Source organism: Bubalus kerabau, chromosome 18 (genome assembly GCF_029407905.1).
Source record: "Bubalus kerabau isolate K-KA32 ecotype Philippines breed swamp buffalo chromosome 18, PCC_UOA_SB_1v2, whole genome shotgun sequence".
In the NCBI taxonomy this organism is placed as follows: Eukaryota; Metazoa; Chordata; class Mammalia; order Artiodactyla; family Bovidae; genus Bubalus; species Bubalus kerabau.
In genome coordinates, this window is record NC_073641.1 from 6,650,594 (window position 1) to 6,662,772 (window position 12,179).

Below are 12,179 nucleotides of genomic sequence, written 5' to 3' on the forward strand. Positions count from 1 at the left end.
AGCAACCTTAATGCTCAACAAAAGGAGATGCTCACATAAGCCATGCTGCATCCAATAAAGGAACATCCTGGTGCATTTAATAGTCTTTTCCCCAAAATACATACCTAGAAAAGAAATTGAAAAGACAAATAACAAACTATTAACATTGCCTCTGGGTGGTAATTGCAAATGATTTTAATTTGCTTTTTCCCTTTCAGCATTTTCTCCAATGAAGCTGTAATATTTGAATAAAAAGAAAAAATAAGTTTCTTTAATAACGAAAGATAATAGGATATTATGTTAAGGTTCGGGGGCAGGGGAAGCCCACAGGATTTCAAACTTATGTGCATAGGAAGAAACCTGATAAGAAATAGACCAAATTGTTGCTTGTGATTATTTCTTATACAGCTTTGTGTACTTTCAGATTTTCCACAAAGAGCATGTATTTTATAATTGGAAAAAAATGGTGTTTTGTGGGGGAATGTTGTCAGAATAGTGTTAGTACTTCTTCAAACATTATATAACACGCGCGCCTGCTCACACGCACAAACACACACATTTTTTTCTTTAGAGTAATTCAGGGTGAAGGGAAGTGAAGTCAGCTAGGTTTATTAAAACACTGAAGCTATTCTGAACCAGTGAAATCCGCGCGTTCACACAGCACTTCTGTTTACGTGTTTGCACCGAGCAGGACGGAGTGCGGAGCACTCAGCTGAGGCGACGCCAGCCTCCCTTTGTGTAGGTGCTCACAGTGACAACGTGGGAGATGAAAGGGGAGCATTGATTTTGATTCTGCCCACACAGAAAAGGGGAAGCCTGGGGTATGAATACTCTGGGGTCCCACACGGGTTAGAAAAAGCCCCACTGTTCCTCCACTCCCAACCACTCCAAGCAAGCCTTTCATTCAGACTGTGGTGCTGTTTCTGTCCAAACCCCCTTCTTGTGAAATGTATTGGCTCTTTCTTCCCCAACTCCCACTACTTCCCAGCCAACTCCCAAACAGGAGTATTCGGCTGAGGATGCTCAGCACCGAAGACGGCTACCCACCTGAATCCAACCAGGCTTATATTTAAATTGCTGTCAGGATTTTGAAATGGTTTCCATAGTTTTTCCCCACTGTCCAAAGTGTGGTGCTGCTGTGGGTGCCATCCGGAGCAGATGTTTTGTAGAAGCGCTGTGTCTGGGGAAATACGAGTTAAGAAGCTAAGTGTGACTTTGCAAACCACGTCAGGTTTTTGGCAATGTTCAACAGGCATTTTCAGCTTCTGGTCTTTATTCTGCTCTTAGCTGCTCAAGACAGTGGTAAACAGAAGAAACTCAGTCCCTGACCTCCTAGAACTTAAGAGTTTAGCATTGGACCTCAGTAGAGGTACAGGACCTTAGCAAGTACAGATTGCTGCTTAAGTCGACTAGAAACGCTCAGTGAGTGGTGGAGGAAGGCTTTTTAAAGGAAGTGATCTTTAAGGAGAAACCCAAAGGATGAGTAAGAGCTAGGCAAGCAGGAGTGAGTGAAGTCTTCTAGGCTGACGAGTGATGAAGTTGTTGCCAGAGTCTAGGAAGGGAGAGGTGTTCTGGATTTGTGGAAACAGGAGTGAAATGACTTCAGAGAAGTAGCTGTACTGGGGCCATATTTATTAGCACAAGCACATGGCTGATGGATGTTGGGGGGCGGCAGAATCAGAGATCACACTCTGGTTTCTGCTGGGTGGACCATGGAAACTTTCACTGAGATTCGGGGCCATGATGAGTTCAGTCACAGACAGAGTTTGCAGGTGCCTGAGGTATCCATATGGAGATACCTAGTGGGCACTTTCTGCATGGGCCTGGAGGTTGAGAAGGAGGACCAGGCTCAAGGTGGGAACATGAGGCACCAGCATGGAGAGACCTGAAGGTGTGGGTATGGGTGCCGAGAAGAGAGTGTGTAGAGTGTAGGCTGGAGACCTGAGAAGCACCCCCTCTTTAGAGGTGGGGAGAGAAGTGGGACATAGTATTCCCTCTTTACAGTTGGAGAAATTGAGGTCAACAAAGGTTGTATGATTTAAGCAGTTCCGCCCAGAAGTCCCATCAAAGGTCCTCTCATTCCAAAGTTCTTGCCCTTTGAGAGGGTGTGGTTACAGTGCCTCCAACTTTCCCCTCCTCACTTACCCACACCCAAGCCTCTTCCCATTTCTGAGATCTGGGACCCTTCTGCAATTGCCTCCCCGCCCCCCACCCCCGTTTTTTCCATCATTGTTATCAGTCCTATTGCTAATGATAATAGCTAGCATTTATGTAGCAGTTGCATAAACAAGAGGTGGTTCTAAATGCTTCACATATGTTAATGCATTCAATAGCCACAATAACCCAGCTAGATAAATACTCCGATTATCCCTATTTTACGGATGAAAACATTGAGGCACAAGGCCACAAACTACTACTTAGAGGTAATGGGATTCAGTCCCAGAGGCGCCTGATGGCAGGGTCCCGCCTGCCACTGAGTCTCCATGGCATTTTGTCCCAGGGCAAATTTCCTTACGTGACCTCCTTGAGGTCTTTCAGTTTTAGCTGCTTCACCATGGTTTGTTTCTACAGCACCTGTGGTAAAGGAACAGCCTTCACCCACACCTGCGTGTCCAAGGGAGGGGGTACACGGCCTGCTCTTTGCTGACATTTCTGAAAAGCAGGGGCAGAAGTGGGATTTTCAGGCATGACATCTCATTTGCACGAGAGTGCTGGTCTGGGCACAGCGTCGTCCCTTCTCTCGCCTCCCTCTGCCTGGAACACCCGCACCTGTTAATCTCGGTGTGCTCGCCCCGGAGTCAGCCCCTGGGGGCGCTCTCCTCCCTACAGTATGGCCTCTCGGTGTCCACAGCAACTGTGGCTGGCTCCTGTCATCACAGCTGTTACAGTGTACGGGTCTTTTCCCCCAGGCTGCAAAGGCTTTGCTGGGCAGGCTCTCTGGCATTCAAGTATTTGATGTCTACAAGCTTGCTCAGTGAGAGTCCTATGGGCAGCCAGCTTTCAAATGGATTTTTTTGTAAGTTCCATTCTTGAGATAACTGCATTTGCTTAAAGCAAAGGTACAGCTGTCTGACCTAGAGCTCTGAGGTCTTGGTGAGCCAGCCGGGTGGGTGTGGGACCTGTGCAGTCATGCCATGCCATGCGGAGAAGGGTCCAGCACTTGGTTTACTGTTGTGCTCTTGTCGTCATGAAATTCTTAATTTTTGAGCAAGGGGTCACTACATTCTCATTTTGCACTTGGACCTGCAAATTATGCAACTGTTCTGTTGGTTGGAGTAGCGTCCCTCTGACCTCAAGGGGTCCTAATCAGAGTTACACAAATAGCTGCACATTGCCTGAAATCAGCAGCAAAAGTAGATTTGTGTATACTTGGGTGAGTTTCTCTGCGGAGCAAGTCTGTGGCTTTCATCAGAGCCCCAGAAAAGTTCAGAACCATTGTTACTAATAATAACAACTAACCTTCACTTAGGTTTGTTGGGTGCCAGACCCTAAGGACTTTACCGTGTTGCCTTACACGTCACCCGAGTGTGACTGGGTTGGGGTAAGGCAAAAAAAAGCAGCATAGTACATTTCCCTCTTTTCTAATACTTACTCCCTACTTCTCTGTTCCCCAACCAGAGAAGAGAAGAAAACCACTGACCTGGTTCTCTCTTCTCCTGTGGAGTTGGCAGGAGCCTGAATCTTTTTATTACTTCCTTTGCTAGGAGGAAAGAGGAACTGCCCCAGACTTTGTCCTGATCCCCATTTGGTTTCATCTGCTACTCCCAAGTTCCCCAAAGGCGACTTCTGCTTTTGTCAGACTGGGAAGAGGTGATTGGGCAACATGGGCAGGAGGCGTCCTCTTGTAGAGGTGATGGGTTGTCAGGGCGTCGGGGAGCAGTGGTAGCTAACTCACCAGGACTCCTGCAGTCAGAATCCTGGCTGAATCCTGGCCTGAGTGATGGGTGTACCACCTAGGTTGCAGGGAACCAGTGCTCTGAGGGTCTGTATAGAAAGGCAGGCAGCCCTGCAGGAGCCTAGAAGGGCATTGAGTTATGGGGGTAGATTAATGAGGCTTCCTCCTGGCACAGGATAAAGCCCACAGCTGGCATTCAGGTTTGTTAATGTGCTCTGTGCATGGTGTGGCTCAAGTGTGAATGCAGGTACATCACACCCATTTATCTTGTGCACCCCCACTCTTGGGCTGGACCTTGTGAAAACAGGCTGAAAACTAAAAACTGATGGCACCATCCCTGGTTTCGCTGTAGCATGAAGGAAATTTATGACCTTGTGAATTTGTACCTGCGTGTGCGTTCAGTCGTGTCCGACTCTTCGAGACCCCATGGACTGTAGCCTGCCAGGCTCCTCTGTCCATGGGATTCTCCAGGCAAGAACACGAGTGGGTTGCCATGCCCTCCTCCAGGGGATCTTCCCTACCCAGGGTTCGAACTCAGGTCTCTTACACGGGTTCTTTATCACTAGTGCCACCTGGGAAGCCCTGTGAATTTGTAGGGGGAAGAAACCTTGGATATACAGGACCCCCTAAATTCACCGTCAATTCTCTGAGCTTTTTATTACTTTTCTTTAGCGACCTCTCTGGACTGTTTACTTCCTGTGTTTCAAATCCAGCTTCACAGTTTTATGCCCGATTGGGCCTTTTGGAATGCACCTCTGTTTGTAGTTCAGCAAACTGTTATCTGGCTACAGGTCTTGGTTCCTGCTTCTTATCAGTCTGTTTCTCTGCTTTGTTTTTATCCTCCTACTTCTGGCCTCCCCAACAAGAAGGTCTTATTGTACCTGGCCTTTGGGAGTCTTTCCTACAACAAATGCTAGATTGTTCTCATTCCCTCGCTTCCTGGTTTGCTATCAGTAACAGTGGCTGCTACTAAGTGTATGTTCAGCTCAGCGCTGGCAAAAAAAAAAAACCCAAAGTCAAAGCAAAAAAACAAGAACCCCACAGGAATTATTAGATGTCCTAGAAATTTTCAGTTTTAGTGAAACAGACAAAACAATTTTGATGGAAATGCTGCCGTGGAAGATAATGGTGTCCCCAAACAGTCTGAGTTGTTTGCTGCCCTCTCCAGCCATGCCACTTTCTTTCCCTTCTCTCCTGCTGCTTCTCTTCCCAGAGACTTCCAGTCATGTTTCTCCCTGGAAGGTGGAGGAGGGGGAGACCAACACTGTTGAGTACCTATGAGACATCAGGCCCCGCATTTCATCCTCAGAATCAACCTGTGAGGCAGATGGTGACAGAAACCAAGGCATAGATAGATTAGGAACTTGCCCAAATCATTCAGCAAGCAAGTGGCCCTGAAACACTTACGTATCATGTTCTTAACAAGCAGGTCAGGGCTTCCCCTCATAAACTCTACTGAATTGTCAGCTTCCCGAGTCAAGTCTTCACCGCTTTCTGAGTTCCTCCAGGGTAGAGGCTGTGTCTTCCTGTACACCTTAGGCACTCAACAAATGTCAGGTTTTTTGTTTTTTCTCTTCCTTTATTTGTCACTAAGCAAGCTTGAATCTGCTGTCTAAGCTTTCTCCATAATTCAAGGATGTATTAGTGTTTATGCCCCTTGATTTAATAGAATAACAACAACAGACATATTACAAATAATGCAAAGCAGTGAGTATATTAAATTCTCAGTTGGGTGGTAGAAGGAAGAAGATGAATGAAGGCCAGAATAGATATGGTAGGGACTTCCCTGGCCGTCCAGCGGGTAGGCCTTCATCTCCCAGTACAGCTCTCCCTGATGGGGAGCTATGATCCCATATGCCAGAAGCGGTATTCTCGCAAATTCAAGAAAGACTTAAAATGGTTCACATTAAAAAAAAAGAAAAAACCTCTTATTTTTTAAAAAAGGGAGATATGATAGAAACAGACTTCATAAAAGATACGGGCTCTTAAGCCGTGGAGGTTGACTAGAATTTGGAGATTAATTTGTACCTTCTGACCACAAGCTCCTATCCTTTGGCAGACGTGTTCTGGGATTTGGAGGACGAGGAATTAGGGGAAACAAGTAAATGGTCGATGTACGGAACTGCATTTGGGGCTGAACTTCTGGTGTAAGAAACCGAAGCTCAGAACTGTCACATAAAGAGCACTGCGTTCTATTGAGAGGCTTAGGCAATGGGAAGAACTGATCTTTCCTCTTCCCTTAAAGAATATTTTTTAGGAGAGATGAAAGAGGAATGGGTGTCAATTCCCAAGCATCAATTAATATCTCTTTTAGATTCTCCCTCAGCAACACTCCAGCTTTCTCAGGAAGAAAATTGGTTTTCAAAAGTGTCCGAAGGACACAGCTTTTCCTGGAGATCTTCCAGTGTTGAGTTAATTAATCTCACTTCCAAAGCTGTGAAATCTTAACATATCATATAGGTCTGGAGGGGTCTGGAAAGAAAACACAGATTCAAAAGGATAACACTCATTTAGAAGATGTATGCGTGATCAGCAGACCGGGCTCAGTCTGTGCTCTAATGAAAAATTAAGAGTGCAAACTTTAGATCAAAAGGAAAGTTAGGGCTTATAGCAGTTATTTTAACTCCTTAGGAGGACTCAGAGAAGGAACATAAAGAACATCCAGTTCTAATCCAGTTTCTCCTGGTGAAGAAATTAGAACCCAGAGAGGTCGAGCCCCTCACTCTGGGTCTCATAGTTGGTGGTAAAACTCCAGTTGGGGTCTTGGCACCAAGAATAGTGGTTCAAATACATCAGGGTGTCAAGTGGATGAAACATCTGCATTCACAGTGTCTCTGGAAGGATACAGAGAGTGTGGGTAACTGGTTGGTTCTGAGAAGGAGACACGAGGGGCCAGGGAACAGGGGTGGGAGAGAGATTTAACATTCACTTAATACTTTTTGTACCTTTTGAATTTATCATGGTGTATATATGTTACCTAATCACAAAATAAAAATTATTTTTAAGAATTCAGTGGAGTCTTAAGTATTACTTTTTTACCTCATTGTCTCATATTTGGGTAAAACATATTTTTCTGATTCAGGCTATCCCAGTATGAAATGATTCTGCCAGTATCAAGGTCAAGCATGTTGGAAGTGGTGATGGCCTTTTGTTACCACTTTGTACAAGAAGAGCCTTCTGAAACTCAAAGCAATGCTATTCCAGAGTCCTAACTCCCTGCCAACTTTGACTGTGGCACAATCTGGCAGGATAAAACTCAGAGAAACAAATCAATTAGGAGTCAGTGATTTCATTCACTTCAGAGCAGGATACAGCCATTAATAAACCTTGATGGAAAGGTCTCTGTTAGCCAAAAGTCTGTCCTTTCCAAGACAACAGAAGATGCAAAGGCGGGAATACAACGTAATTCACTAGTAAGAGCTTTCAGTGGGCAGAGCCTCCTGCTGTGAAAAGAATCTGGGTGCTCCTTGAGCCCAAGAAACTGCTGCCCAGGAGAGGAGGTGAAAATACCTATATTCAAAGAGCAGTAACAGTGGAAGAGCTAACCATCTGCTGCAGTTTTTCCAAACATGGTATTACAAGTGAGGATCATCTGTAATGTATTCCATGGAGCTTTAATGCATGAATCTCATGAATGAGTGAGAGGAACCTGGCTCATACCTCGCAAGCTAGTTTTTCTATTGGGGTTTCGTTTTTAAACTCCAGTTGATATGGAAAATTAGAAGGTGGTATCTTAGCCCTGGAGCTTCCCCCAGGGACTCGGTAAAGAATCTACCTGCCAGTGCAAGAGACTTGGGTTTGATCCCTGTGTCGGGGAGATCTCCTGGAGAAGGAAATGGCAACCCACTCCACTATTCTCACCTGGGAAATCCCATAAACAGAGGAGCCCGGTGGCTACAATCCATGGGGTCGCAAGGAGTTGGACATGACTTAGTGACTAAATAACAAAGTGTTGGCCTCAAGAAAATAACTAAAATCCTGCTACCAATGGCGCTAGTGGTAAAGAATCCACCTGCCATTGCAGGAGACATGAGACACCAGTTCAATCCCTGGGTGGGGAAGATCCCCTGGAGAAGGGCATGGCAACCCACTCCAGTGTTCTTGCCTGGAGAATCCCCATGGACAGAGGAGCCTGGTGGGCTACAGCCCATAGGGTTGCACAGAGTCAGACACAACTGAAGCGACTTAGCATGCATGCACGCATCTCCTGTGCAGTAGGGAAAGTATTCATTCCCTCACTTCATTTTGAAGGATACAGAGGGAAGATTTAATTTCCTCTTTGGTACCTACATATCCTTACCTATTAATATTGTGTACAAAAGTATTTTAGTAGCTGCTAAACTACACAGGCACCCCACTACAGTACTCTTGCCTGGAAAATCCCATGGATGGAGGAGACTGGTAGGCTGCAGTCCATGGGGTGGCGAAGAGTCAGACACTGCTGAGCTACTTCACTTTCACTTTTCACTTTCAGGCATTGGAGAAAGAAATGGCAACCCACTCCAGTGTTCTTGCCTGGAGAATCCCAGGGATGGGGGAGCCTGGTGGGCTGCCGTCTCTGGGGTCTCACAGAGTCGAACATGACTGAAGCGACTTAGCAGCAAACTACTAAAAGTAAGCCTAGAGCTATCTTTTCTTGCTATTTAGTCTGCTATGGATCTTCTAAATGATGTACTTGAAACAGTCTAATCATACTGTCATTCATTAAGTGCTCACTTTATGTGAAACACTATGGTAAGTGCTTTATATGAATTTTTTCACTCAGTTCTTATATCAACCCCATGAGGTATTTACAGAGGAGCCGCACAGAGGTTAAATAATTTGTTCTGGTTCACATACAGTAGAACAAGGTTTCAAACCCAGGTTGCTATTCAACCAGTACTTAATGACCATATGCCAGGCATGAAAGGTAGAAGATGAACAATATAGGCTGACCCTTGTCCTCTTGAAGCTTATGGTCTATGAAAGTCCGATTCAAAAGTGTGGTTTTGACACTCACATTATTACTTCCCTACATGTGTGCAAAGAGAAGCCACCTTTTTTTTTCAAAGACAATTACTCCTAAGAGAAAACTGGCATCCTAAAGGAATCTGGCCAAGGATTTCTGTTCCCACATCCTCCTTTCCTTTTGCTTACTAAAATCATATTTCTGTACTGTGCTCAGAAGACGAACTCTGGGCCCTTAAGAAACATAAAGAGCAGCCTGGAAGCACAGGCTGTGATGACAGGACTGGGTTCTAGTCTCAGCTGGGTCATTTACAAGCTGCTTGACCTTGTGCAAGTAACTTAACTTTTCTGAACCTTAATTTCCCCGTCTAAAAAATGTGTGTATTACCACTGAGTGTTATTATGAACAGATTTAGGGAACATACACACACATAAACACTCAGGTCAAAGTGTTATATAGGCTTGTTTGTCTAGGCGCTTCTAGTAGCATTCTGTATGTACGATTGTGTACATAACGCCGTTTTAAAGATGCACGAAATCCAGTGTCTAGAGCAAATATGCGCAATAAGTTGAATGAACGAACAGCTGCAGGCAAGGTCAGTTTCTCACTGCATTAAGTGGTTCAGATGGGGTTGTTGTGGACATTCTTAAAACACTGGATGCAATCAATCCCCCTCCTAAATTAATGCCGTTTTCGTAGCTTCCCTCAAGTTTCAGTGAACTTAAACTGTAAAATGGGCATACGGGCATTTCAGGCCTCGCAGCGTAGTTGTAATATTAGATATAATGCTGGACGTGAAAGTATTTGAAAACAAAACATCCCGGACAAATGCGAATGTAGCTAAGTATCAGAGACGGCCCACGCCCACGCGGCAGCGACAAGCTTAGCCCCCGCTCCGCCCCCTCTTCCTGGTTTTTCCCGGCAACCCGCCCCTCCCGCGTCATGTGATAGGGGTACTCTGCCGGCCCGAGCTCCTGATTGGCCGAGCTGCAGGGAGCCTCGCGATTGGCCCGAGGCCGGCGGGCCCCCGCCTCTCTCCTCCTCCTCGCCGCGGCCCACGTGAGGGGGGCGAGTCACGCGATTTCCGGGAACCCGTCAGGAAGGACATAAACAAAACAAACCCGAGGCAGCATGGAGAGGGGCCGCGGCCCCTGCAGTGGAACCAGACTCAGCGCCTGAGCCGCCCCCACACCCACAGGTGAGGTCCGCTGCCCTCCGCCCGGAGCCCGCAGGTGCCTGGGCTAGGGGACGAGCCGGGCGGGGGGCGGAGGAGGGCCGCTGGCCTAAGAGGCGGCAGCGCCGGGACTCTGGGCCGGGTCGGCACGGGGCGGGGGCCGGGACTAGGACCGAGTCTGGGGGCGCGCGGGCTGCAGGCTGCCGCCTGCCGGTCACGGGGACTCCGGCTCCCCTCCCCCACCCCCGGCCCGGGACGGTTATATAAAAGCGCGGGGCAGCGGTAGAGGGACCTACGGGCGGACGGCAGGCTAGGCCAGGGGTGGGCAGTGCCGAGCGTCCGCCCTGCCAGGCCGCCTGGCCCTTTACCGCTACCTCGGAGCCCGGGGCCGTGGCAGCCGGCAACCGGCCTGTCAGAGAAGCGAGCGGGTGGGAGGGGCCGGGGAAGGGAGGGGAGGCGAGGCTGGCGGGGGAGGAGGAGAGAGAGGGGCGTGTGAGGAAGGGCCGGGGCCACGAAGGTTGGAACCAGGCTGGCAGGAGACGAGGAGGCGCGGGCTGCGGTTGGGGGGGTCCAGGCAGGGGTGTCTCGGGGGTAGCCGCTCCCCCTTCTCGTCCCCGCCCCAGAGACTGCCGAGAGGGGCCTCCCTCCCGGGATTTGTTTATATGTCTTCTCAAAGCAGCTTGAAGCGGCTTGGAGGCGGAGCTTTCGGCGCAGAGTGGCAGACGCTGCCATCCAATGGAGCAGGCAGACGGAGGCTGACGCGCCAATGGGCTTGGGGGAGGCGGTGTGACGGCCCCCCCCATTTGTTAGGCTGTGTCGGGGGTGGGCCGGGTGGGGCGGCCATGTTAGATGGGAGGGGACCGGTGGCGGTGGGTCACTGAGAGGGGAGGAGACAGGGCAAAGGGCAAGGGAACCGGGCCGGGGGCGTTTCGGGTGTCCGAAGGCGAGTCCGAGGGGACGATGAAGTAGCTCAGGGGAGCCTGACCCCGACCCACCGCTCTCCCCACCCGAGCAGAGGAGGCAGGGAAGTACCGAGGGCAGTCTAGCCGCCCCTTGGGGATGGTTCCTGGGAGTAGATGAGCTCAGTTTTTGGGTTCTCCCTCTTTCTCGGCTTTAAGCTTCCTGATAAACCCGGCCGCCAAACCCTGTAATTGCCCTCCTTTAACCCAAGAAGGCAAATCTTTTTGCTGTTTCTGAGCGAGCTTGAGCCTTAAGAGTGCCTTAAGAAGGTACTTGGATAACTAGCGGTCTGAATTTGTGCACCAGGCCCCGGATAGAAGGAGGCAGTGAAGAGGAAGTTCTGTTTTTTTTTTGGATTTTACACGGAGGAGACCAGGACTAGAAAAGCCGAGAAAGTTAAGGGCTGGGCGGGGTCTCCATTTTTTTCATCAGGATACCTTCTAAAGATCAGGCCCTTCGTGCTTGCCCTGGTCCTGCTTACAGTAATTTGCCCCTCCTGCTTACATAAATTTATAGCCCTTAAATATACTTTCATGAGAAAACTGAGTCTTGAGAAAATTATTTAGGTTTGAAGGTTCTTTAGGACTCTTGTCTTGGGAATACCCTGCAGGTGAGAAATAGGATCAAGATCTGACTGACTTCTTTTAAAAAAGCAAAAAATGAGACTTCTGTATAAATCTTGTGATTTATGGTAAACTGATTGTCACTTGGTTGTACTTTTAAATATTTTTTTCCCATTTTCTTGTAATCCAAAATAGCTAGGAGAAACACCAAAGATGAAAGAGGAATGGTATGAGTAATTAGAAAATCACTTATTTTACTTTGTTTTATGATTATTTTGGCATCACTTCGGCCGTATTAGATGCTTAATTTAGTTCTATGTTAACATCACCTTACAACCTGTGACTCTCTTGGTATTCTCAAGGGTACCAGGCTGTTGATGCATCTTTGGTTAAACACTTGCTGTCAGGAACATGCCTTAGGTATATCGTGAGGGGCTATTCAAGAGTTGACTGTATGTATTTAGGAATTTGCAATTATCTCCTATTTTGTTAACTGGAGAAAAATAATTGGTAAATAAATGGTTTATCGATTTCTGTATTTGATATGATTGACTCACGGTTCTGTTAAGGATATATAAAAATATAAATCCTGATTATTTGATAGACTTCGGGTTCTTAAATATAATTTTTATGGCAAATGAAAGTATTTGCTCACCTTTT

The 12,179-nt window shown here is 47.4% G+C and overlaps 1 protein-coding gene across 5 annotated transcripts in view; it reads left to right on the forward strand.

The window, feature by feature from the left end:
- The first annotated feature begins 9,842 nt into the window (after positions 1-9,842).
- The window catches only part of CREBRF (CREB3 regulatory factor), a 61,520-nt gene continuing 59,183 nt past the window's right edge, over positions 9,843-12,179 (forward strand). For 2 of the 5 annotated variants that reach the window (XM_055555051.1, XM_055555052.1), the window contains exon 1: positions 9,847-10,020. The gene's annotated coding sequence lies outside the window, so the exon portion shown is untranslated. Of the gene's footprint in view, positions 10,021-10,848; positions 11,567-12,179 lie in introns of those variants that run through there. The other 3 variants (XM_055555053.1, XM_055555049.1, XM_055555050.1) reach the window with 3 other exon arrangements.